This window comes from Oncorhynchus keta, unplaced genomic scaffold (genome assembly GCF_023373465.1).
Source record: "Oncorhynchus keta strain PuntledgeMale-10-30-2019 unplaced genomic scaffold, Oket_V2 Un_scaffold_584_pilon_pilon, whole genome shotgun sequence".
In the NCBI taxonomy this organism is placed as follows: domain Eukaryota; kingdom Metazoa; phylum Chordata; class Actinopteri; order Salmoniformes; family Salmonidae; genus Oncorhynchus; species Oncorhynchus keta.
This window is the reverse complement of record NW_026290969.1, coordinates 918,883-946,070: the sequence shown is the minus strand read 5'-3', so window position 1 is coordinate 946,070 and position 27,188 is coordinate 918,883. Positions and strand designations below refer to the sequence as shown.

Below are 27,188 nucleotides of genomic sequence, written 5' to 3'. Positions count from 1 at the left end.
TGTGTTTAGCTCCATTCCATGTATTCTTAAAAAAGTCCCTTGTCCTTTATACGCATACCCATAATATAATGCTTTGTATTCAGAATATAGAGTTAATTTCTTTGCACATTGCTTTGCACATTGCTTGCCTTGTTGTTTTCACCCTGACATTTAGGTTAGTATTGTGGAGTAACTACAATGTTGTTGATCCATCCTCAGTTTTCTCCTATCAATGTCCTTCAACTCTGTAACTGTTGAAAGTCACCATTGTCCTAATTTTATTATTATTATTTTTTTAATTTTACCTTTATTTAACCAGGCAAGTCAGTTAAGAACACATTCTTATTTTCAATGACGGCCTGTGGGTTAACTGCCTGTTCAGGGGCAGAACGACAGATTTGTACCTTGTCAGCTCGGGGGTTTGAACTCGCAACCTTCTGGTTACTAGTCCAACGCTCTAACCACGAGGCTACGCTGCCGCCCCTAATGGTGAAATCCCTGAGCTGTTTCCTTCCTCTCCGGCAACTGAGTTAGGACAGACGCCTGTATTTTTGTAGTCACTGTGTGTATTGATACACCATCCAAAGTGTAGCTAATAACTTCACCATGCTCAAAGGGATTTTAAATTTTTATTTTTCATTATATGACTTAATCAAGTTTTTACTCCTGAACTTATTTTGGCTTGCCAAACTCAAGATGTTTCAGCATTTAATTTTTTATTAATTTGTAAACATTTCTAAAAACATAATTTCACTTTGACACAGTGAAACACAATCTCAATTAAAATCAATTTAAATTCAGGCCGTAACAACAAAATGTGTAAATTCCTTCTGAAGGCATGCCTAGAAAGTTTGACTTAAATCCATAAATATTTGTTAGTTTTTTTGACCCCCCAAAAGAAATTCAGGCCGAATTAAAAACATTCTTGCCGCCCATGTTATCTAATCATATATCATTTTTTACAAGTAAACGAGGTCTTTAGATTGGTATGATGACAATAATTTTTTATGTATTTTCTCACAAGAGTCAGATTAGATTTGTAACAATTATCCCCTTACCTAAAGTTCTTTGATGTTTTATATAGTATATTTAGACACATTCACATAATGATATAAAATGTAACTTCTTTACATTAAGTCTGCTAGTACAACTAAGATAATGTGTTAGAAAAAAATTGAATTCATACTTTTGAATGCTAAAAGTGTCAAATGTATAAATGTTGGCTACTCCGTTTTTGGTCAATATATACATTTTTTAAATTTTTACTTTATTTCTTTCACCTTTATTTAACCAGGTAGGCCAGTTGAGAACAAGTTCTCATTGACAACTGCGACCTGGCCAAGATACAGCAAAGCAGTGCGACAAAAACAACAACACAGAGTTACACATGAGAGAAACAAATGTACAGTCAATAACACAAAAGAAAAATCTATATATAGTGTGCGCAAATGTAGTAAGACTAGGGAGGTAAGGCAAAAAATAGGCCATAGTGGTGAAATAATTACAATTTAGCAATTAACCACTGGTGATAGTGCAGAAGATGAATGTGCAAGTAGAGATACTGGGGTGCAAAGGAGAAAAAAAATAACAAAATGGGATGAGGTAGTTGGGTGGCCTATTTACAGAAAGGCTGTGTACAGGTGCAATGATTGGTAAGCTGCTCTGACAGCTGATGATTAAAGTTAGTGAGGGAGATATAAGACTCCAGCTTCAGTGATTTTTGCAATTTGTTCAAGTGATTTGGCAGTAGAGAACTGGAAGGAAAGTTGGCCAAACAAGATGTTGGCTTTATAGGGATGACCAGTGAAATATACCTGCTGGCGCACGTGCTATGGGTGGGTGATGCTATGGTGACCAGTGAGCTATGATAAGGTGTGGATTTACCTAGCAAAGGCTTATAGATGACCTGGAGCCAGTGGGTTTGGCGATGAATATGAAGCGAGGGCCAGCCAACGAGAGCATACAGGTCGCAGTGGTGGGGCTTTGGTGACAAAATCAAACTGGTTGGCACTGTGATAGACTGCATCCAATTTGCTGATTAAAGTGTTCGAGGCTATTTAGTAAATGACATCGCTGAAGTCAAGGATCGGTAGAATAGTCATATGTTTGGCAGCAAGAGTATGCTGAGGGTATGTTTGGCAGCATGAGTGAAGGATGCTTTGTTGCAAAATAGGAAGTTGATTCTAGATTTAATTTTGTATCGGAGATGCTTAATGTAAGTCTGGAAGAAGAGTTTACAGTCAAACCAGACACCTAGGTATTTGTAGTTGTCCACATATCCTAGTCCGAACCGTCCAGGGTAGTGATGCTAGACGGGCGGGCGGGTGTGGGCAGCGATCAGTTGAAGAGCATGCATTTAGTTTTTACTTACATTTAAGAGCAGTTGAAGGCCACGGAAGGAGTGTCATATGGCATTGAAGCTCGTCTGGAGGTTTGTTAACACAGTGTCCAAAGAAGGGCTAGAAGTATACAGAATGGTGTCTTCTGCGCAGAGGTGGATCAGAAAATCACCAGTAGCAAGAACGACATCATTGACGTATACAGAGAAAAGAGTCGGCCTGAAAATTGAACCCTGTGGCACCCCCATAGAGACTGCCAGAGGTCCGGACAACAGGCCCTCCGATTTGACACACTGAACTCTATCTGAGAAGTAGTTGGTGAACCAGGCGAGGCAGTAATTTGAGAAACCAAGGCTAGTCTGCCGATAAGAATGTGGTGATTGACAGAGACGAAAGCCTTGGCCAGGTTGATGAAGATGGCTGCACAGTATTGTCTTTTATCGATGCCGGTTATGATATCATTTTGGACCTTGAGCGTGGCTGAGGTACACCCATGACCCACTCTGAAACCACATTGAATAGCGGAGAACGTACGCTGTGATTCAAAATGGTCGGTGATCTGTTTGTTGACTTGGATTTCTAAGACTTTAGAAAGGCAGGATATGATAGACATAGGTCTGTTAAAGTTTGGTGTCTACAGTGTCTCCCCCTATGAAGAGGGGGATGGATGACAGCGGCAGCTTTCCAATTTTTAGGTACGAAAGAGAGGTCGAACAGGCTAATTACAGGGGTTGCAACAATTTCGGCGGATAATTTTAGAAAGAGAGGGTCCAGATTGTCTGGGTCAGCTGATTTGTAGGGGTCCAGAGTTTGCAGTTCTTTCAGAACATCAGTTATCTGGATTTGGGTGAAGGAGAAATGGGGGAGGCTTGGGAAAGTTGCTGTGGGGGGTGCAGAGCTGTTGACCGATGTAGGGGTAGCCAGGTGGAAAGCATGGCCAGTCGTAGAGAAATGCTTATTGAAATTCTCTATTATCGTAGATTTTTGGTGTTGACAGTGTTTCCTAGCCTCAGTGCAGTGGGCAGCTGGGAGGAGGTGCTCTTATTCTCCATGGACTTTAGTTTCTCAGAACTTTTGGGGGTTTGTGCTACAGGATGCAAATTTGTGTGAAAAAGCTAGCATTTGCTTTCCTAACTGCCTGCGTATATTGGTTCCTAACTTCCCAGAAAAGTTGCATATTGCAACTATTCTATGTTAATGCAGAATGCCACAGGATGTTTTTGTGCAAGGGCAGTCAAGTCTGGAGTGAACCAAGGTTTATATCTGATCTTAGTTCTACAGTTTTTGAATGGGGCATGCTTATTTAAGATGGTGAGGAAAGCACTTTTAAAGAATAACCAGGCATCCTCTACTGACGGAATGAGGTCAATATCCTTCCAGGATACCCCTTTCCAGGTTGATTAGAAATGCCTGCTTGCTGAAGTGTTTTAGGGATCGTTTGACAGTGATGAGGTGTGGTCATTTGACCGCGGACCCATTATGGACGAAGGCAATGAGGCAGTGATCGATGAGATCCTGGTTGAAGGCAGCAGAGGTATATTTAGAGGGAAGGTTGGTCAGGATGATATCTATGAGGGTTTCCGTGTTTACGGATTTAGGGTTGTACCTAGTAGGTTCCTTGATCATTTGTGTGAGATTGAGGGCATCTGGTTTAGATTGTAGGATGGCCAGCGTGTTAAGCATATCCCATTTTAGGTCACCTAATAGAACAAACTCTGAAGATAAATGGGGGAAAATTAATTCACATATGGTGTCCAGGGCACAGCTGGGGGCTGAGGGGGGTCTATAACAGGCGGCAACAGTGAGAGACTTATTTCTGTAAAGGTGGATTTTTCAATATAGAAGCTCAAACTGTTTTGGCACAGACCTGGATAGCATGACAGAACTCTGCAGGCTATCTCTGCAGTAGATTGCAACTCCACCCCCTTTGGCAGTTCTGTCTTGGCTGAAAGTGTTGTAGTTGGGGAAGGAAATTTCAGAATTTTTGCTGGCATTCCTAAGCCAGAATTCAGACATGGCTAGGACATCAGGGTTGGCAGAGTGTGCTAAAGCAGTGACTAAATCAAACTTAGGGAGGAGGCTTCTGGTGTTAACACGCATGAAAACAAGGCTTTTACGGTTACAGAAGTCAACAAAATATAGTGCCTGGGTAATATGAGTAGCACTGGGAGCTACATGGCCTGGGTTAACCTCTACATCACCAGAGGAACAGAGGAGGAGTAGGATAAGAGTACGGCTAAAGGCTATAAGAACTGGTCAGGTGCGTCGGGGACAGAGAATAAAAGGAGCAGATTTCTAGCCGTGGTAGAATAGATTCAGGGCATAATGTTTGGATTTGAGTACAGTGGAGATAAACCTAGGCGTTGAGTGACGATGCGATAGGTTTCATCTCTTGAGGCACCAGTTAAGCCAGGTGAGGTCTCCGCATTTGTGTGGGGTGGGACAAAAGAGTTATCTAAGGCATTTTGAGTGGGTCTGAGGGCTCTACAGTGAAATAAAACAGGAAGAACTAGCCAAGACAGCAGTAGACAAGGCATATTGACATAAAGAGAGGCATAAAGCAAACACAGGTGTTGATCAAGAGAGCTAAGACAACAAAGGGTAAAAGACGATGAATGGGCAGAGCAGGTTAGTTAGGTACATACAAGACCTAAGTTTGAGGCTGGGTCCGACAGGTAAACAAAATTAGTTTCCGTGTTATTGAAACAGTCCACGAGGAATCAGCTGTGTAGCCGAGTGATCATAGGGTCAAAAGAGCGGCAATAGGTGAGTCAGGATGCTGTTCGGTAGTCACCACTACGCTGGGCGAGCAGGGGACACAGCGTTCAGAAAAGCTATCGGGCCGGGGCTAGTAGATAGTTCTTTGGTGACATCGTAACAGAATAGCCTGTTGAGACCCCCCCTGGACAGTTACGTTGGTAGACCAGTCATGATGGATCGGCGGGGCTCCGTGTCGGCAGTAAAAGGGTCCAAGAATTGGCTGAAGGACCTATCCGGCTAGCCGTGAGTTGGGCCTAGCTCCAGACTAGCTCCAGGCTAACTGGTGCTTGCTTCGGGACAGAGATGCTAACCAGGAGTAGCCACTCGGAGAGCAGCTAGCTAGCTAAGATGATCTGGTGTAAAGGTTCAGAGCTTGTGGTAGGAATCCGGAGATGTGGTCGAAAAAGCAATCCGATATGCTCTCGGTTGATATCGCTCTGTCCAGACTGGCAAGAATTGACCGGGCTGAGGCTGACTGATATCGGAGTTAACGGTGATGACCACTAGCAGTGGCTTTCTGACTACTAGCTAGTAGCTAGTTAGCTGGCTAGCTTCTGATGGGGGTTCCGTTTCTAAAGTGTAAAGAATAGCAGATCTGTACCACATTGGGTGAGGCAGATTGCAGGAGTGTGTGTTCAGTCCGTAGATGGAAATTGAGATTAAAAATCAAAAAAATATATACAAAATATATATGAAGAAACAATATATACATGGGATGGGACAGGACAAGATGAATAGACGTCCGACTGCTATGGCATCTTGGAAACCAAATGTAACAAGCCTAAATGCTAAAATAAAAACATATTTTTGTTAATTTAGTGTATTTTCATCCAAATATTAGTTTCAAATCATATAGATTTTTTATTGCCTCTCATTTCTACCATTGAAGACAGGGTTACAATTAACACTGCAGCCTTTTACAATTAACCCCGTGAGAAATACATAAGCGACATTTCACGTCCACCACTTTTGGATGAATTGTAAACAACTGGTATGTCCTAGAAACTTTGTTACAGTGTGTAAAGATATGTACAGTGCCTTCGGAAAGTATTCAGACCCCTTGACTTTTTCCACGTTATGCTACGTTACAGCCTTATTCTAAAATGGGTAAAAAAAAAATTCAATTGATTGGGAGGCGAAAGAAATGTACATCTGTTTAGGTGAGGCGCTTGCTGGTGGAGGAGAAAGCTTGAAATAGAAAAGGAGATCCACACACTCTAGGAGCTCAGATGCAATAATTTAATAACCTAATAAACAACATTTCGACAGACAAGCTGTCTTCATCAGGGTATAATGACAAAACACTGAAGGTCACTAGTTTACATAGTGTCAAAGGTATCTGTAATCATGGCCAGGTATGGCTTGATATCATTGGTTATTTTATAGATATAAATAGAATATATAAAACTGAGTTTAAAGATTTTTTTGCACACTAATTGATACTCACCAGACAGCTTGCTTGATTGGTTGGTTTTGTAAATTATTTTTTGGAATTATTGTAAGGTCCGGAATGATATATCCATACTTTGTTTTCTTGTGTTTTGACATCTCCTTTTGTTTGGGTATTCGGCCCAGCTGGGAAGCTTCAATTGCTGGAGAACACTGAATCCAGCTAATATCTATTTGAGGATCAACGATCCATCAATTCTTAACTAGGAAGTATCCTCACTGTATAATGCTGAATAGTTTTGATATATTTCAATGTTAAACAAATTACTTTAATCACTAACATTACAATTAAAATCGCTGCTGTAGTTGTGGCTATTTCCAGCGATGCAAAAACTGATTTCAAGGAAAATGAGACCTGTTGAGCAATGTTGTAGGTTGAAATACCCCAAAGGAGACTGTTTTACCTATTTTTATCATGGAGAGAGAAATCTTGACAAAGGAGGAGGCCATAACCAACCCCATTAAGGAGGAGGAGCTCTACCACAGTCTTATACAGGAAATTCATCCAAACAACTTAAGGTCAGAACAGAGAGTATGTGAACTCTGGCGTATATATATTCTCAGTAAGGAAGCAAGGGCAAAGCTTCTGAGCAGAGAAATAACAGTCAGAGGAAAACATGTTGTGTTCGAAGAGAATAGTCCGTTCAGTTTGAAGTTGCGCATGGCTGACCAGAAATCAATTAAAGTTACAATTAAAGAACTACCTGAATCAGCAGATGATAGTGTTGTGACTGAGTTTCTGGCTAAAGCTGGATGTAAACTGGTGGGGAGAGTGATGAGGGTCAACTTACAAATGGCTCCAATGGATATCATTTTGTATATGTTGAGGCAGCACCCATCATTCCTATAACATGGTCTGTGAAGATGGGCCCTCACTGGATCAAAGTATTGTATGATGGTCTGCACATAGACAGGACTGGCTGACACAATCCCACACTAGAGGAGATGGTAGAGTTCAGTCCTACTACACTGGACAACATAAGGTGCACAAAGGAATCTTTTTCACACTATTTGCAGGACAACAATCCTGTCCCCATGAGTAGGGCAGACATATCACATATCTCAGCTGAAATGACTGAATGTGAGACTGAGGTTGAAGAGGATAATTAATTCGCTCCCAAGGACAAAGACGGAGTGAATTAAACATTGGAGTTCGTACCTGGTGAGCCAGGGTCTACAACAGTGACCTCTCATTCCAAGAAAAAGAAGAAGAATAAGAGGAAAAATGCTAGAAATGAAGCTGTGAAAGTGGCTACTGAGACCAGTGACAATCATAACCCAAAAGAAAACCTTGAGGATAATAAGAGACCCTGAAGGCGGTGCAAAAGAAGTCAGTCAAACATCAACGCTGACGTTCATTCAAACAATCTGGAATCAACATTTTTTATAAAGTTCCTATGTATAAATCTGAATTTACATTGGCACGTTAGATTCAGTAGTTCCAAAAACATCAAGTGATTTTGCATAGCCACATCGTTTCAACAGAAATACTCATCATAAATGTAGATAATACAAGATATACACATGGAATTATAGATATACCTCTCCTTAATGCAACCGCTGTGTCAGATTTCAAAAAAAGTTTACGGAAAAAGCAACCCATGCAATAATCTGAGACGGCGCTCAGAACAGTAGCCAAATTAGCCTCCATGTTGGAGTCAACAGACACCAGTAAATACATGATAAATGTTTCCTTACTTTGATGAACTTCATCGGAATGCAGTCCTAGAAATCCCAGGTCCACAATAAATTATTGATTTGTTCGAATATGTCCGTTTTTGATGTCCAATTAGCTACTTTGGTTAGCGCGTTTGGTAAACAATTCCAAAGTCACAAAGCGCGTCCACTATAACGTGACGAAATGTCCAAAAGTTCCGTAACAGTCAGTAGAAACATGTCAAACGTTGTACTGAATCAATCTTTAGAATGTTGTTTACATATCTTGAATAACGTTCCAACCGGAGAATTAAAATTACTTCAGATGGAACGCAAGTTCTTCCCCTGTGAATGCCACTCATGGCTGTGGTGACTATTTCCTGTGTCAATCGACCCCCATTCACATTAGTCATCAGACAAAGTTCCATTGACTGCTGACATCTAGTGGAAGGCGTAGGAAGTGAGAACTCATCCATATATCGCTGTAATTTCAATGAGACCTTGGTTGAAAATCTGCCACCCCCAGAAGAAAAAAAAAATCAGGAATTGGAATTTCTCAGGTTTTTGCTTGCTATATGAGTTCTGTTATACTCACAGACATAATTTAAACAGTTTTAGAAACTTCAGAGTGTTTTCTATCCAATACTCAATACTGCCCCTGTCACTAACATGGCTTTTCAAGAGAATGGGAAACCTGAATATTCGTCAGCATTATCTATAAGACTGAACAGGTAGAATATTTATTGAACAACTCTAATCTGATCTAGTTTCTCTGAGACATATTTGAGGAAATCTTCTCCTATTTCTGCCATTAATGTCCCTGGATATTGAATATTCAGGGGGGACAGGGGAGAGGGTGGATTGCTTATGTACATGAAAGATAACTTTAAATGCAATCTCATCATTTGGAAACATGCCAATGACATTTAATGTATGTGCCCGAATGTCTTCCTATCCCTTCATATGTCTCTCACTAGTTTTGTATTATATCAACCACCAACATCTGATATCACATTTCATGACCAGCTTTTTTACCAGGTAAGTTGAGTGAGAACACATTCTCATTCACAGCAACAACCTGGGGAATAGTTACAGGGGAGAGGAGTGTGATGAATGAGCCAATTGTAAACTGGGGATGATTAGGTGGCCATGACGGTTTGAGGGCCAGATTGGGAATATAGCCAGGACACCGGGGTTAACACCTCTACTCTTACGATAAGTGCCATGGGATCTTTAATGACCTCAGAGAGTCAGGACACCCGTTTAACATCCCATCCAAAAGACAGCACCCCACACAGAGCAGTGTCCCCAATAACTGCCCTGGGGAATTGGAATATTTTTTAGACCAGAGGAAAGAGTGCCTCCTACTAGTCCTCCAACACCACTTCCAGCAGCATCTGGTCTCCCATCCAGGGACCAACCAGGACCAAACCTGCTTAACTTCAGAAGCAAGCCAGCAGTGGGATGCAGGGCATTATGCTAAATGCCATGCTTAAAGAATGTGATCATAAGAAGGAGATCATCTTCATGGGCGATTTCAATATAAACTGGGAAAACAAAACTTGCAGGAAAAAAACTCAGAGATCACAGATTATTTCAACCTGACTCAAAAAATACAAGGTCCAACCAGAATAACACAGTCATCCCACACTCAAATTGATCTGGTGTTTACTAACAGACGTGATCGAATTATTAAGTCTAGTAACTTACTAACTGCCGTATCTGACCACAATGTTACATTAGAGAATTAAGAACCATATTAATGTGCAACAATATGATAAAAAAATACAGAAAAGTGAGCAGAGTAACTACGATGCAGCTATAAGTCAAACTGACTGCTCTGATCTGTTAAGCATTGAAGAACCTAGAGTCTGGATACAGAACATTTCTGTCAGCAATTGACAAAGTGGATACCTCTTTTACTAGGACATTTCAACATAAGCCAAGACGGAAACCTCTCTACCATGGTTCAATGAGGACCCCTGGAGTCAGTTGAGAGAATGGGATTTTTCATTGAAAAAAACACTGAAATCTGGTAAGAATGATGTCAGACGTATATTTGCATCACTCAGAAATACGGTGGTTAAGAATATAATATAATATTCTTAGAGTGATTAATGAAGCAAAAGGTAATGGCAAAGTGATTTGGGAAAATCTCAACAAACTAACAGGGAGAGGAGCTAAAAAGTCTTCAATTTCATATCCACCACCTTTAACAATTTTTTTGTTGACTGTCAGGGAACTGGCTCAAAGGTTTCAACCAACACCACAGTTCTCACTCCCATAGATAATAATAAACCAATATTCAGAATTCCTGAAATCGCAGCGTCAGCAGTGGACAGTATTATTAGCTTCTTCAGGAGCTCTAGAACAAAATATGTATTTGGTCTAGACACTGTATTCCTGAAGAGACACAAATATTCACTGATTGCCCCTATTGTACATCTAGTTAATCTGTCCATCAAATATGGGTTCTTCCCCAATACTTGGAAGTCTGCTGCAGTGATACCTGTTTTAAAATCTGGTGACCCAACACTGGTGGAAAATAACCGACCTATAAGCATTCTTCCAGTGCTATCAAAAGTAGCTGAAAGATGGGTGGCTGAACATCTGACTGATCACCTCATTCAGGGCATCTCCATACATCAAAAGCAATTTGGATTCAGAACAAACTATTCTACCGAAACAGCCAATTGCTATTTTCTGGAGTGCATTAAATCTAAACTGGACATAGGTAATGAAGTCAGCGCAGTCTTTTTGAATCTTTTAAAGTCCTTTCATACTGTGAATCATGAGGTCCTCCTATTCAACGTATCCTCTATTAATGTGTCCACTGAAGTTATTAGTTGGATGAATTCCTATCTAACGAACAGAAGTCAAAGGGTTAGTTTGGGAGGCACTCAGTTGGACTCTCTTTACTATAACAATGGGGTCCCACAAGGGTCAATATTAGGCCCCTTCCTGTTTACCATCTATACAAATTATCTCGCTTGCCCACAAGTTATGTATGCAGACGATACAGTTCTGTATCCACACTCAAAATGTTTACAATTGGTTGTTAAGATCCTGCATGGTATTGCCCCTCCACCCCTATGCCGGCATATCATGCTCAAGGAAAGCACCTCCAGGATAACAAGGGCAGTAACTAGAGGGGATTGTGCTGTCCCTTTTCGACATAGTAAAATCAGTCAATCGGCGTTCTCTGTTAGAACTACAATATACTGGAATGCAATGCCCATGGACTTGAGAAGCTGCACTGATTATTATACTTTTAATTTTTTAAATTGAAAACATGGCTAAAATCTATCCAAACCTGTACACATGCATTATTTTGTTCCTCATATGTAAGTCGACAGTTGATGATAGTGTTGTTGTTGTCGTTAGAATTATATATTATTATTGGATGTAATGTATTTGTATTTTGTGTTGTTTTAGTGAGTATTTCTATTGTGGCTGTGTAATTGTCCTTAGCTGCCCAGGGACTACGGGACAGCAAAAACCAAGCCATGAGGTCGAAGAAATTGTCCATAGAGCTCCGAGACCGGATTTTGACGAGGCACAGATCTGGGGTAGGGTAAATGGAAGATTTGGCCGCTTGGCCAAACTGAGCAAAAGGGGGAGAAGGGCCTTGGTCAGGTGATCAAGAACCTGATGATTACTCTGACAGGGCTCTAGAGTGCCTCTGTGGAGTGAAAAAAGGGCAAACCTTTCAGAAGGACAACCATCTCTGCAGCACTCCAACAATCAGGCCATTATGGTAGAGTGACCAGACAGAAGCCACTCCTCAGTAAAAGGCACATGGCAGCCTGTGCTTGGAGTTTGCCAAACGCACCTAAAGACTCTCAGACCATGAGAAACAAGATTCTCTGGTCTGATTAAACCAAGATTGAACTCTTTGGCCTCAATGCTAAGCGTCCCGTCTGGAGGAAACCAGACACCATCCCTACGGTGAAGCATGGTCATGGTAGCATCATTCTGTGGGGATGTTTTTCAGTGGCTGGGACTGGGAGATTAGTCAGGATCGAGGGAAAGAGCAAAGTACAGAGTAATCCTTGATTGAAACTTGCTCCAGAGCGCTCAGGATTTCAGACTGGGGCGAAGGTTTAGCTTCAGGACAAGTCTCTGAATGTCCTTGAGTGGCCCAGCCAGAGCCCGGACTTGAACCCGATCGAACATCTCTTGAGAGACCTGAAAATAGCTGTGCAGCAATGCTCCCCATCCAACCTGACAGGACTTGAGAGGATCTGCAGAGAAGAAGGGGAGAAACTCCCCAAATGCAGGTGTGCCAACCTTGCGTCATACTCAAGAAGACTCGAAGCTGTAATGGCTGCCAAAGGCTAAATGGCATATATTATTAATGGTGAAAACTCACTTGTTTCTCACTCTGTCAAAACACTTAAATTACACATCAAAATCACCAGAAAACTCATCCCAGTTTAGACAAACATGTTATCGCTCAGTTTTGAAAATAAAATCATGCTTTTAAATGTTAAAAACCTGAAAAAAATCAAATAAAATCAAATCAAATGTATTTATATAGCCCTTTGTACATCAGCTGATATCTCAAAGTGCTGTACAGAAACCCAGCCTAAAACCCCAAACAGCCAGCAATGCAGGTGTAGAAGCACGTTAATTAAGAAACGTGAGTTGGCTTATTCCACTGGGCTTCTCATCCAACACATGAAATAGAAGCATTTCTTGCAGCGGTTGAAGGTTTAGGTGACGTGACGTGCACAGAAACGTATTCATGCATAATTGGGTATTTACTATCCCAGATATTCCTGTATCATTCAAGTGTTCAGGGATGCATGGGTGTGTGCAGTAATCCACACACTCGCATGGGCAATTCCCACCCACACCGTGTACCTCAAATTTCACCGGAGAATAGCCGATTCGATTTCACCAAGAAACTCTGATTTTCTCTCTTCTTTTTTACCCCAGTCCATAAGGTAAAGTTTGAACTTTGTGAGAGAAATTACAAGATTATGTTATAATACTTGTATTGCATAAAATGGTAGTTTTATGCAACAGAATAGAGGGCTCTTATAGCTCTATTGTGTCTGTGTGAACTGAAAGTGGTCCTCTGGGAGATGTAACACTGACAGGAGATTTACGATGTGATAAAACCTATAGAGACTACATTCCATAGCATGAGTTAATGTTTCTGTTCTATAAGGTACCAGGGATAGATGATTCCAGGGCCAGTCCTTGGTCTCTACACAATGAGAACTGTTTTTACAGCAGATACTGTCTGCTGTGAATTGTATCTTTCATACAAATATTAACCCTGTGACCCATTCCATACATCTGTTGTTTGTCATGTAGACTGAAAAGGGTGTGTCTTTGCTATTAAAGATCTTTGTATCTTTGTATCTCGGCGCTCTTAATCAATCATCTGAGGGTGATTTATCGACCAGCCATCATTAACGTAGAACAGTCAATAGATGCACTTTATATGTGTGTGTTTTTTTGACCTGCTCCCTTCTTAATAAGTGAATAAAGATTTAGTTGAAGCATAATTCTGACTTGTGTGGTAAGTTTGTCTCTCCTCATTTGATAGTAAAGAAATTAACCACCATAATTTTCAGCAGAATTTCATTCCACAGACCACACAGTTTAAACTCACTGACAGCTCAGCAATATTAACATTCTTCAGACCAGACATTTAGAAAAATGTCCCAATTTATCATCAGAACAATTCATTTAAAACTAAAGGCCCAAACATATTGAGCAAATCAATCTAGATGCCAGCTGGGGATTGTTGAGAGAGAAAAGTCAATAACCGAAGCCCATTCCATAATCATTCATTTGATCAGCTAAGTGAGGAATGCATCCCTTTACATGAGTGGTGAGTATCATGGCTAATGTCCTCCCCCTCTTCTTTTAACTTAAATAAATGTATTACCCAGTCAGGATGGATCAGTCTTTCACACTGCTTTACTCTATTTGAGGAGCGCCTCTGCCAGGGCTGGGATGTTTTGGCAGAGAGAGGGTGGGGGAAAGGTAGGGGAGAAAGGAAGGGGAGTGGGAAGTGAGGAAGGAGAGAAACCTTTATTACACCCTCATTTATCACCAGCGGGGTACCTCGGCAACACTCTCATTCACTCTCTCTTTTCCAAACACACCCTCCTCATTTTCTCTTCATAAACCACCTCTTTTTTTACCTCATTCTCATCCCGTCAAATCTTACATTTTGCCTTCTACGGTTTGGGTTGGTAAAACTGGCTTACCCCTGCAGTTATCACCCGCTCCACCACCACACCTCTATGGTCTAGCCACCTGGGCAGACAGATGAAGAAAGGGCTATATTTAAGGTAATACCTGACCAAGAATGCTGGGATTGATCAGGGAGGTGCTACCGTGACATCGCCAGGAATGTAGCATCATATTTACAGAGCTCTCCTAGGATCATACATATACACGGCTGGGATGTGTACCAGAAGTCACATGGCACACTAAATAAGCTGAAGGGCATGCTTGCACGCACACTTTTCCTATAACTGAACGAATAAGCTAAAAGAGTTGTACTTGAAAGAAAGAGCAGCTGTGTTCCACCTGAGGACCACAACAGCCCACACATATCCCCTCAGGTAGAGAAGGGGGGGCCAGTGTTCTCAAACCATGATTGGGTGACTGATCAGCACATACTGTAGCGTCGCACTCCAGGGCTCCGACTGAGGGTAACAGCATAGTTTTACATTGTTACATATGGATATCTGCTTTGAATGGTATTCTAATGACATGAATAGAGAAAGAATTCGGAAAGCGAGAAACATGAGTGAACATGAGTGAAGAGCAATATCCTCTTTTTTCTATCCTTCTTCATCTTCTCTTCTATCTTCAGATATTCTTCCTATCATAGCACCACTAAGGGATTGTGAAGAAGTCACACTCAACCTATTCTCTCAAATGACTCTGCTCAGTGCTGTGACTGTAACTTGTGATGTGTCTGCAGTATTACTGTGTGAGTCTGGAGTCTGGTGCTGGTTGCCGTCACACAGCTGACTGTAATGACTGCACACTGCGGGGTGGATACCACTGCAACCCACATATTATCCCATCTTCCATTCCTTTTGTTATCGGAATAACAGAAATACAATTGATTCTATTCAATTCGTTGTTAGTTATATCTTCAGTGCAAAGAATAGCCCCAAATATACTGTACATTGGGTAGGCATTATACCATAGCAACTAGAAATGTCCTTGCATGTAACGGTTTTCTAGGTATGAAAGAGAGTCGGACCAAAATGCAGCGTGTAGATTGTGATCCATGTTTTAATAAACAAACGTAACGCGATATTCTCCAGGCTGAGCCCAGGGTCCTTTACCATCCAGTTCGTCCTCCCATGTCCATTTCTCCAGGTAGTGCAGCCTCTCCCACTGCAGTTGCTGCTGCTCCTGCTGCTGCTGCCTCTGTTGCCTCTCCTGTGGCTCCTGCCTGTTGACACGCTGCTTGGTCCGGGTGTGGTGGGTGATTCTGTAACGGTTTTCTAGGTGTGAAGGAGAGTCGGACCAAAATGCAGCGTGTAGATTGTGATCCATGTTTTAATAAACAAACGTAACACGAATCTAAACACCAACACTACAAAAAACAATAAACGTAACGAAAACCGAAAAAGCCTATACTTGTGTACACTAACACATAGACAGGAACAAGGACACTAAGGACAATCACCCACGACAAACTCAAAGAATATGGCTGCCTAAATATGGTTCCCAATCAGAGACAACGATAAACACCTGCCTCTGATTGAGAACCACTCCAGACAGCCATAGACTTTGCTAGATCACCCCACTAGCTACAATCTCAATATATACACACCACATACAAAAACCCATGCCACACCCTGGCCTGACCCAATACATGAAGATAAACACAAAATACTTCGACCAGGGCGTGACAGAACCACCCCCCTAAGGTGCGGACTCCCGAACGCACCTCAAAACAATAGGGAGGGTCCGGGTGGGCGCCTGTCCATGGTGGCGGCTCCGGCGCGGGACGTGGACTCCACTCAGTCAATGTCTTAGTCCCCTCTCCTCGCGTCCCTGGATAGTCCACCCTCGCCGCCGACCATGGCCTAGTAGTCCTCACCCAGAACCCCACTGGACTGAGGAGCAGATCGGGACTGAGACAGCTCGGGACTGAGGGAAAGCTCGGGAGTGAGAGAAAGCTCGGGAGTGAGAGAAAGCTCGGGAGTGAGAGAAAGCTCGGGAGTGAGAGGAAGCTCGGGAGTGAGAGGAAGCTCGGGAGTGAGAGGAAGCTCGGGAGTGAGAGGAAGCTCGGGAGTGAGAGGAAGCTCAGGAGTGAGAGGAAGCTTAGGAGTGAGAGGAAGCTCAGGCAGGTAGATAGATCTACCAATTCCTGACTGGCTGGTGGTTTCAGCAGATCCTGGCTGACTGGCAGATCCTGGCTGACTGGCGGATCTGGCAGATCCTGGACGACTGGCAGTTCTGGCAGATCCCGGCTGACTGGCGGATCTGGAAGAGTCCGGTTGACTGGCAGATCTGGAAGAGTCTGGTTGACTGGCAGATCTGGAAGAGTCTGGTTGACTGGCAGATCTGGAAGAGTCTGGTTGACTGGCAGATCTGGAAGAGTCTGGTTGACTGGCAGATCTGGAAGAGTCTGGTTGACTGGCGGATCCTGGCAGACTGAAAGATCTGGTTGCTCCATGCCGACTGGCGGCTCTGACTGCTCCACGCTGACTGGCGGCTCTGACTGCTCCACGCTGACTGGCGGCTCTGGCTGCTCCATTGTAGGCTGACAGCTCTGGTGGCTTCTTACAGACTAGCAGCTCTGGCGGCTCCGTGCAGACTGGCAGCTCCTTGCAGACTGACAGCTCCTTGCAGCCTGACAGCTCTGGCTGCTTCATGCAGACTGACAGCTCTGGCTGCTTCATGCAGACTGACAGCTCTGACTGCTCCATGCAGACTGACAGCTCTGACTGCTCCATGCAGGCTGGCAGCTCTGGCTGCGCTGAACAGACGGGAGACTCCGGCAGTACAGGAGAGGAGAAAGGCTCCGACAGCGCTGTAGAGGCGGGAGACTCCGACAGTGCAGGAGAGGCGAGGCGCACTGTAGGCCTGATGCGTGGTGCTGGCACTGGTGGTACTGAACCGAGGACACGCACAGGAAGCCTGGTGCGGGGAGCTGCTACCGGAGGGCTAGGGTGTGGAGGTGGTACTGGATATACCGGACCGTGCAGGCGCACTGGAGCTCTTGAGCACCGAGCGTGCCCAACCTTACCTGGTTGAATACTCTCGGTCGCCCTGCCAGTGCGGCGAGGTGGAATAGCCCGCACTGGGCTATGCAGGCGAACCGGAGACACCGAGCGCAAGGCTGGTGCCATGTAAGCCGGCCCAAGGAGACGCACTGGGGACCAGATGCGTAGAGCCGGCTTCATGGCATTTGGCTCGACGCTCAATCTAGCCCGGCCGATACGCGGAGCTGGAATATACCGCACCGGGCTATGCACCCGCACTGGGGACACCGTGCGCACCACTGCATAACACGGTGCCTGCCCGGTCTCTCTAGCCCCCCGGTAACCACAGGAAGTTAGCGTAGGTCTCCTACCTAGCGTAGCCCTACTCCCTGTGAGCCCCCGCCCAAGAAATTTTTGGGGCTGACTCTCGGGCTTCCATCCGCTATGCCGTGCTGCCTTCTCATACCTGCGCCTCTCAGCTTTCGCCGCCTCCAGTTCTTCCTTGGGGTGGCGATATTCTCCAGGCTGAGCCCAGGGTCCTTTACCATCCAGTTCGTCCTCCCATGTCCATTTCTCCAGGTAGTGCAGCCTCTCCCACTGCAGTTGCTGCTGCTCCTGCCTCTGTTGCCTCTCCTGTGGCTCCTGCCTGTTGACACGCTGCTTGGTCCGGGTGTGGTGGGTGATTCTGTAACGGTTTTCTAGGTGTGAAGGAGAGTCGGACCAAAATGCAGCGTGTAGATTGTGATCCATGTTTTAATAAACAAACGTAACACGAATCTAAACACCAACACTACAAAAAACAATAAACGTAACGAAAACCGAAAAAGCCTATACTTGTGTACACTAACACATAGACAGGAACAAGGACACTAAGGACAATCACCCACGACAAACTCAAAGAATATGGCTGCCTAAATATGGTTCCCAATCAGAGACAACGATAAACACCTGCCTCTGATTGAGAACCACTCCAGACAGCCATAGACTTTGCTAGATCACCCCACTAGCTACAATCCCAATATATACACACCACATACAAAAACCCATGCCACACACCCTGGCCTGACCCAATACATGAAGATAAACACAAAATACTTCGACCAGGGCGTGACATTGCATGAGTGTAGTCTATATATCGATATACAGTACCAGTCAAAAGTTTGGACACACCGACTCATTCAAGGGTTTTTCTTTATTTTCTCAAATGTAGAATAATAGTGAAGATATCATAACTATGAAATAACACATATGGAATCATGTAGTTACCAAAAAAGTGTTAAACAAATCAAAATATATTTTATATTTTAAATTCTTCAAAGAAGCCACTCTTTGCCTTGATGACATCTTTGAACACTCTTGGCATTCAGCTTCATGATGTAGTCACCTGGAATGCATTTCAATAAACAGGTGTGCCTTGTTAAAAGTTAATTTGTGGAATTTCTTTCCTTCTTAATGCGTTTGAGCCAATCCGTTATGTTGTGACAAGGTAGGGGTGGTATACAGAAGATAGCCCTATTTGGTGAAAGACCAAGTCCATATTATTGCAAGAAAAGTTTCTTTGTGCATTTGCAAAAACCATCAAGCGCTATGATGGACCGCCACAGAAAAGGAAGACCCACTTCTGCTGCAGAGGATAAGTGCATTAGAGTTACCAGCCTCCGGAGTTGCAGCCCAAATAAATGCTTCAGAGTTTAAGTAACATCTCAACATCAACTGTTCAGAGGAGACTGCGTGAAGCAGGCCTTCAGGGTTGAATTGCTGTAAAGAAACCACTACTAAAGGACACCAATAAGAAGAGACTTGCTTGGGCCAAGAAACATGAGCAATGGACTTTAGACCAGTGTAAATCTGTCCTTTGGTCTGATGTGTCCAAATTGTAGATTTTTTTTTAAATTGGTGTGATGTGCCCAAATTTTAGATTTTTGGTCTCAATAGCCATGTCTTTGTGAGAAGAGACTTGCTTGGGCCAAGAAACATGAGCAATAGACATTAGAACAATGGAAATCTGTCCTTTGGTCTGATGTGTCCAAATTGTAGATTTTTGGTCTCAATAGCCATGTCTTTGTGAGAAGCAGGTGTAGGTGAACTGATGATCTCCGCATGTGTGGTTCGCACCTTGAAACATTCAGGAGGAGCTGTGATGGTGTGGGGGTGCTTTGCTGGTGACACTGTCAATTATTTATTTAGAATTTAAGGCACACTCAACCAGCATGGCTACCACAGCATTCTAGAAACATTACGCCATCCCATCCAGTTTGCACTTAGTGGGACTATCATTTGTTTTTCAACAGGTCAATGGTGCAACACACCTCCAGGCTGTGTAAGGGCTATTTGAGCCAAGAAGGAGAGTGATGGAGCGCTACCTCAGAGGACCTGGCCTCCACAATCACCCTACCTCAACCCAGTTGATATGGTTTGGGATGAGATGGACCACAGAGTGAAGGAAAAGCAGCCAACAAGTGCTCAGCATACGTGGGAACTCCTTCAAGACTGTTGGAAAAGCATTCCAGCTGAAGCTGGCTGAGAAAATGCCAAGAGTGTGCATCAAGGCAAAGGGTGGCGACTTTGAAGAATCTCAATTTTAAAATAGATTTTGGTTTGCTTAACACTTTTTTGGTTACGACATGATTCATTATAGTGTTGATTTCTTCACTATTATTCTACAATGTAGAAAATAGTACAAATAAAGAAAAACCCTTGAATGTGTAGGTTTGTCCAAACTTTACTGTGTCACGTTTATTTCCACTCCCCCTCTCTGGCGCTCGACGTCGATAGTTGTCTCATCATTACACCTGTCACCATCGTTACACGCACCTGCATCTCAAGATACTCACCTGGATTCCATCACCTTCCTGATTACCTCCCCTATATCTGTCTCTCCTGTCTGTAGTCACCTGGAATTCCTCAGGCGTTATAGACTCTGTTTCTTTTTCATGTTGTGCTATGTTCTATTTATTATTACATTTGCACTCCCTGGACTTGCTTCCCGACTCCCATCGTAAATGTTACAGAATAATGCCTCACCAAGGGGAAGCAACAGGGAATATGTACATTTCATGATTTTTTTACTGGTGACGTCGGGTGCAAGTGCCGCTGCCGAAGCAACCGGGGATGCCTCAGCTGGCTCGTCAGGCTTCTATGCCTCAGCTTGCTCGACAGGTTCTCAATCCTTGGTTGGCTCGGCAGGCTCCCCATGCCCTAAGCCGGCTCGTCAGGATCCCGCGCCTCAGCCGGCTCTACAGGTTCCCGCACCTCAGCAAAAGCGACCGGCCCACTCCTGGTCCTCGGGATGTTAAAAAAAATGTGACTTTAAATGTGATAACTTCACATTTTTCCTGTGTATTTTTGGTAAAGGGAATCATTCTGAATTGAATTGTGCTGCTCTATCGATTGCTCCATATATTGTCCCAAACTATCATCATAGAAGTTGTTGCTGCTAACGTTAAATTGAGGGGCGTTGAACAAAACAAATGAATCAGCAATTGGATCGTCTTTAACCAATCAGAGTATCAAGGCCAATTACAAGATTCATGATTTATGTAGGCTGGCTCTGGCACAACCTATCGGTTGCTAGGACCAATCAGAATGGTTAGAATGAGTTTGCGCTCTATTAGACGTCGGGGAGGAAAACAAATCCAGACTCATCGTGGAGAAGAAATGCTAGTGAGCGTGGCATTTGGCCTGAGAAATTTGGATGGACAGTCAGGCTACATGTTCTTACCCATGTTATGTAAAGTGGGCCACTGAATGAATAGAAAGACTCCAGTCTACACAGAGTATAGTTCTAATAATATTGCTGGCCAGATATGAAAGCAAATCACACATTGGGGGATCAATGACGTAATACCTCACAGCAGGCAGGGATCCAAAATATATTTTCCAAGGAAGAAAAGAACCTAGATGGATGTGGATCTCCCACAGTATCTCCTGCCTTAGTGTACATTTCCATCCTAATTTAATCAGACACTCTCTAAAGGCAGTCTCATGGGGTCTGACCGTGAGACTGACCGTGTTGCGGTTCAGTGACAGTGACAGCACTCAGTGAGCAGATGTTTCCATGGGGCCACAAACTCAGTCCAGAGATCGTTTCATGACGTTCATTTAAGAAGGGTTTATATTGACCAAAAGCCATAGCGATGAGTCACTGTCAGCACTAGCAGCAGTGTGACCATGTGATTCATCATTATAAAAACATTAATACACATAGATATTACTTTGGGAGTTCTGTATGGAGACAGTATGTTGGCATCCTTCTTATTTAATGTATTGTGCACCTGCAAAGGTTTGACGGATGTTCATGTTTTGAATTGTGATGAATCAATATGCTCAAACCATGCTCAAACCATCTGGAGAACCTACGTATGTATATATGGCAAAAACAGAGTGTGTGTATGTGACTTAACTCTGACAGTGTTATTTAGCATGTGTGTGGTCCGGACCTGGGTTTACAGTACTTTCAGAAAGTATTCACACCCCTTGACTTTTTCCACCTTTTCTGTGTCACAGCCTGAATTTCAAATTGATTAAATAAAAAACATGTGTCACTGGCCTACACACAATACCCCATAATTCCAAAGTGGAATAATGTTCTTAGAAATGTTTACAAATAAATTAAAGCTGAAAAGCTGAAATGTCTTGAGTCTAAAAGTATTCAACTCCTTTGTTATGTCAAGCTTAAATAAGTTCAGGAGTAAAAATGTGCTTAACAAGTCACATAATAAGTTGCATGGACTCACTTTGTTTGCAATAATGGCATTTCAACATAATTTGTTAAAGACTGCATCATCTCTGTAGCCCACACATAAAATTATCTGTAAGGTGCCTTAGTTGAGTAGTAAATTTCAATCACAGATTCAACCACAAAGACCAGGGAGCTTTTCCAATTCCTCGAAAAGGGTACCTATTGTAAGATGTATAAAAAAAGCAGAAATTGAATATCTCTTTGAGCATGGTGAAGTTATTAATTACACTTTGGATGGTATACTCTTATCAACACATCCAGTCACTTCAAAGATACAGGCGTCCTTCCTAACTCAGTTACCGGAGAGGAAGCAAACTGTTCATGGATTTCACCATGAGGCCAATGATGTCTTTAAAACAGTCACAGAGGTTAATGGCTGTGATAGGAGAAAACTGAGAATGGATCAACAACATTGTAGTTACTCAACAATACTAACCTAATTGACATAGTAAAAAGAAGGAAGCCCGTACAGAATAAAAATGTTATAAAACATGCATCCTGTTTGCAACAAGGCTCTAAAGTAATACTGCAATAAATTTGGCAAAGCAATTAACTGACTTTTTGTCATCCAATACAAATCCAATAGAACACATCACTGAGTACCACTCTCCATATTGTCAAGCATAGTGGTGGATGCATCATGTTATGGGTGTGATTGTAATTGTTAAGGACTGGGGAGTTTTTCAGGATAAAACAATTACAGAATGGAGCTAAGCACAGGCTAAATACTAGAGGAAACCCTGTTTCAGTCTGCTTTCCACTAGACACTGGGAGATTAATTAACCTTTCAGCTGGACAATAACCTAAAACAGGCCAAATCTACACTGGAGTGGCCGAGTTACTGTTTTGACTTAAATCTACTTGAAAATATTTTGCAGACCTGAAAATGGTTGTCCAGCAATGATCAACAACCAATTTGACAGAGCTTGAAGAATTTTGAAAAAAATGATTGGAAAATGTTGAGCAATCCAGGTGTGGAGACCTCTTAGAGATGTACCCATTACACCATGTACACATTAGCATGGCATAGCTTCTCACATAGCTTCACAACATCTGCATTATGGTCTCTGTGATAACTTGATCCACATCTCCCGAGTGGCATAGGGGTCTAAGGCACTGCCCCTCAGTGCTAGAGGGGTCACTTACTGACCCTGGTTTGATTCCAGGCTGTATCATAAGCGACCGTGATTGGGAGTCCCATAGGGCGGCGCACAATTGGCCCAGCGTCGTCTGGGTTTGGCCAAGGTAGGCCATCATTGTAAATAAGAATTTGTTCTGATCTGACTTGCCTAGTTAATAAAGGCTAAATAAGTTTAAAATATCATTCACACTGAGGATCCTATCGAACGCAGGAGAGAAAGATTGAGCAACATCCATTATTAACTGGCTCAGTAATGCCACATTACATTATTAATGAGCTCCACACACACATAGCGTATCCTTTGTATGTGTGTTTAAGCATAAACAAGCCTGTAACCCTCCAGCTCCAATGTTAAATTAGCCACATCACCATACCAGTCATGCCCTGGTCATCCAAGGCACACAGTGAACACACAGATTCAGTAACCAACAGTGACCCCATGCAGGAAATGAATCCACAACCTTGGTGTTGCCAGCACCAATCACTAACCTACGGAACCATCTGAGCCTCGGGCAACTCAGATTCACACAGGCAATACAGATAACTAGAGCACAGTGCTGCATGAGGCAGAGCATTCAGGAGCTCTGTTTCTTTTCCCACCCACCACCCTTCCAGAATCGTCTGTTTCTGTGGCGACAGAGCTGGTGGGAGAAGAGGGGGGGTCGGTTCTGTAAAAGTGGAGAGACAGCACTTCAGTCTCACAGTTGGAGAGAGATGGAGATATGGAGGGAGATGGAGGGAGGAGGGGTAAAGGGATGTGAAAGGGTCAGTAGGGAGCTTACGCATCTCTCTGTATATCACATAGACTGACTGACTGACTGACTGACTGACTGACTGACTGACTGACTGACAACATTGGAAGAGACTGAGGCAGCAGTAGAATCCATAAGTGTTAGAAAACCAACATGGAGAATATTCTCACCATAACAACTTAGAAATCAATACGTTGTCATGGATTCCCAACTTATTATCCAGACCTCTGCCATATGAAGCTGCAGTTGTCCAGGAAGGCATGCTTTGAAGCTGCAGTTGTCCAGGAAGGCATGCTTTGAAGCTGCAGTTGTCCAGGAAGGCATGCTTTGAAGCTGCAGTTGTCCAGGAAGGCATGCTTTGAAACTGCAGTTGTCCAGGAAGGCATGTTTTGAAGCTGCAGTTGTCCAGGAAGGCATGCTTTGAAACTGCAGTTGCCCAGGAAGGCATGCTTTGAAACTGCAGTTGTCCAGGAAGGCATGCTTTGAAGCTGCAGTTGTCCAGGAAGGCATGCTTTGAAACTGCAGTTGTCCTTGTTCTATACACCATTTCTGTCCAACAGTCTTTTCCTCTGTTATTTTACAGTAACTGACGAAGGAAATAGAAATGGCCTCTGTGTTTGGACATGGAGGTATATTAAACTGACTAGATTATCTATTATATATTGAAAAACAATCAGAGCCTGTCAATAGCAATAGACACTACCTGCAGCAGGACACCCCCCCAAGCATCTACAAGTGGTCAGTACTAAGACAGTAGAGATCACTGTTACTGAACCCTTTCCCCATGCTGGCTTGGAATTCCATTTTTATGGCTTAGATAACAGTCTGGAGCTGCCAATAGGAAAAGGAGGCAGTTATCAACTCTGTCACGGGCAATAAGATTACTGTAGTGTAGCTCTCCCTGCTCTAAGAGCCCAAAGAGCTCAGTCCGTAGGGATGGATCAGTCTTCATAAAGTACAGAGGAGACAATATACCCACAGTCACACTGAGAACCAGGGGGGCAGCTATACCGATACTGAGTTATAAAAGCAGATGATAGGCTAGCTGGACAGCTGTAAGATACAGTAGCCTATTCAGAGCAGCTGAAAAGACACTGGCATTTTCATGTTTCATGGCTCCCGAGCTAAGACTGAAAACAGTAATGCTGCTGCTGTGTTCCTCCACCCACTCTCCCTCTCGCTCTTTCTCACTACCTCTTTCTTTCTCTCTCACTGGAATGCACAGGCACAAGCACACAGACATGTGCGTTCGCACGCACGCACACACACGCGCACACACAAACACACAGACACATGCGTTCGCACACACACACACACACACGCACGCGCACACACAAACACACAAATCCAGGTTGTAAAAGGGATACAGCTACATAACAAACCTGTCTCAAATCCCAGCAGTCTTTTTCACTTGCCAGTCAAAAAGTTAATAGGATATACACAGACGCACACAAAAAAGCCGCTGACTCACACACACAGACTTGCGCACACACACACACACACACACACGCACACGCACACGCACACACACACACACACACACACACACACACACACACACACACACACACACACACACACACACACACACACACAGTCTGTGCCAGTTCATAACACACCTAAAAAATGCAATGGGAGCTCATAACACTTCACACATATTCTATTGGTAATATTACCTGTCTTATTATAAACCCATCAGTGTTACATCTTTCTGTGTCATCTAACACACCAAGCAAACCATGCATCACATTCTCTCACCCAAGACTAATGAAAACAACCAAAACAGATCAATAGGGACCCAAATATCAATACCAGATATTGATTATTCAAGTTAATGAGTATATTAAGCTGTGAACCAAAACACGCCAAGTATTTCCCTCTCTTTCTTTTAATTCTCTCTCAATTCAATGGATGTATTTTTTTGACATAACTATAAAACAATTATTCAAAAGACAGTTCATCACTGCATATTCAAAACTCTCTCTTTCTCGCTCTCTGTTTCTCTCACTCTCTCTTCTAAATGACAACAGAAAAGCAGACAAACTCACCTCTGTAGCTGTAGCCGTAGAGAGGTGGTGGACAGGGGGAACTCTCTCTTCTGAATCACGTCAGTAGAGTCATGGCCGTGGTGTGACAGAAGTACTGTACTGTTCACAACTCACTGCTCTGTCTATCTGTAGTTAACTGAGAAAAACATCAGCTCAGCCTCTGGCTCTGGCTGAAATGAAGCAGCAGCAGCAGGAGCAACAGCAGACAGAGGAGAGGCAAGACTGGAGGCTGAAAGCTCTCTCCCTCACTCTCTCCCTCACTCTGTTATTCTCTCTCTTTCTCTCTACCTCTCTCTTTCATTTCCCTCTAGGCTCTGTGTCTCTCATCAAGGCTGCTCAGAGGCAAAGGTAGCAAGGGAGCACCACAACAGACCAGTACCTTCAAGTTGGGTTGGCATCCTCTACATAAATGGCATGTGTGTGTGTAATGAGATTTCTTTGAGCACTACTGAGAGCTAGGCAAGCAGGCTCTCACTGAGAGAGACAGAGAGAGAGAGAAAGAGAGCGAGAGAGAGAGAAAGAGAGAGCTACTCCCACCTCTTCTCCTCTTCCTCTCACCCCTTCTCCTCCCCAGCCTGGTGAAGAGTGAATCATCAGCTCTGAGCCAATCACAACACCGCGGACTGCCTATGATTAAAATTACAAGAGCATTTACCAGGGCTCCAACACTGCTATCCTTAGGAGAGGGGGATGAAGGAGGGAGGGAGAGGGGGATGAAAGAACGAGTGAGAAAGGGAATGTCTGGGAACACGTTTACATACTAAGATTTTATAGTATACATTCTGGTTGGGGAGGTAGTGGAATATGGTCATATGGTGAGGTTGTCAGTGAATGACAGCTGCAATCCTTTTTGAAAATGTGTGACAGTAGTGTGTTAAGGCAAGGTTGTCTCCTCTGATGCACAATTATATCTGGCACAGAAAGTAAAGGGGAATGCAGGGTCCACTGGTGGAGTTTCTATTCGCTCAACATTAACCTGTTTTGTCCTGCTGGGTTATGCCTGATTTCATAGTGGGAATATAGAAACCTGCAGGGCAGACTCAGGGCAATCTAGGGCTGATTCTTGTTCTCCTTCTGAATCACTGCTGCTGATTGCAAAACCTGTACAAATGACCAGTGCTGT

At 43.3% G+C, this 27,188-nt stretch overlaps 1 protein-coding gene across 1 annotated transcript in view; it reads right to left on the bottom strand.

Moving 5' to 3' along the window:
• The window catches only part of LOC118361434 (prickle-like protein 2), a 117,636-nt gene extending 91,097 nt beyond the window's left edge, over positions 1-26,539 (bottom strand). Inside the window, exon 1 of the mRNA XM_035741371.2 lies at positions 26,066-26,539. The gene's annotated coding sequence lies outside the window, so the exon portion shown is untranslated. The remainder of the gene's footprint in view (positions 1-26,065) is intronic.
• Positions 26,540-27,188: the final 649 nt, after the last annotated feature.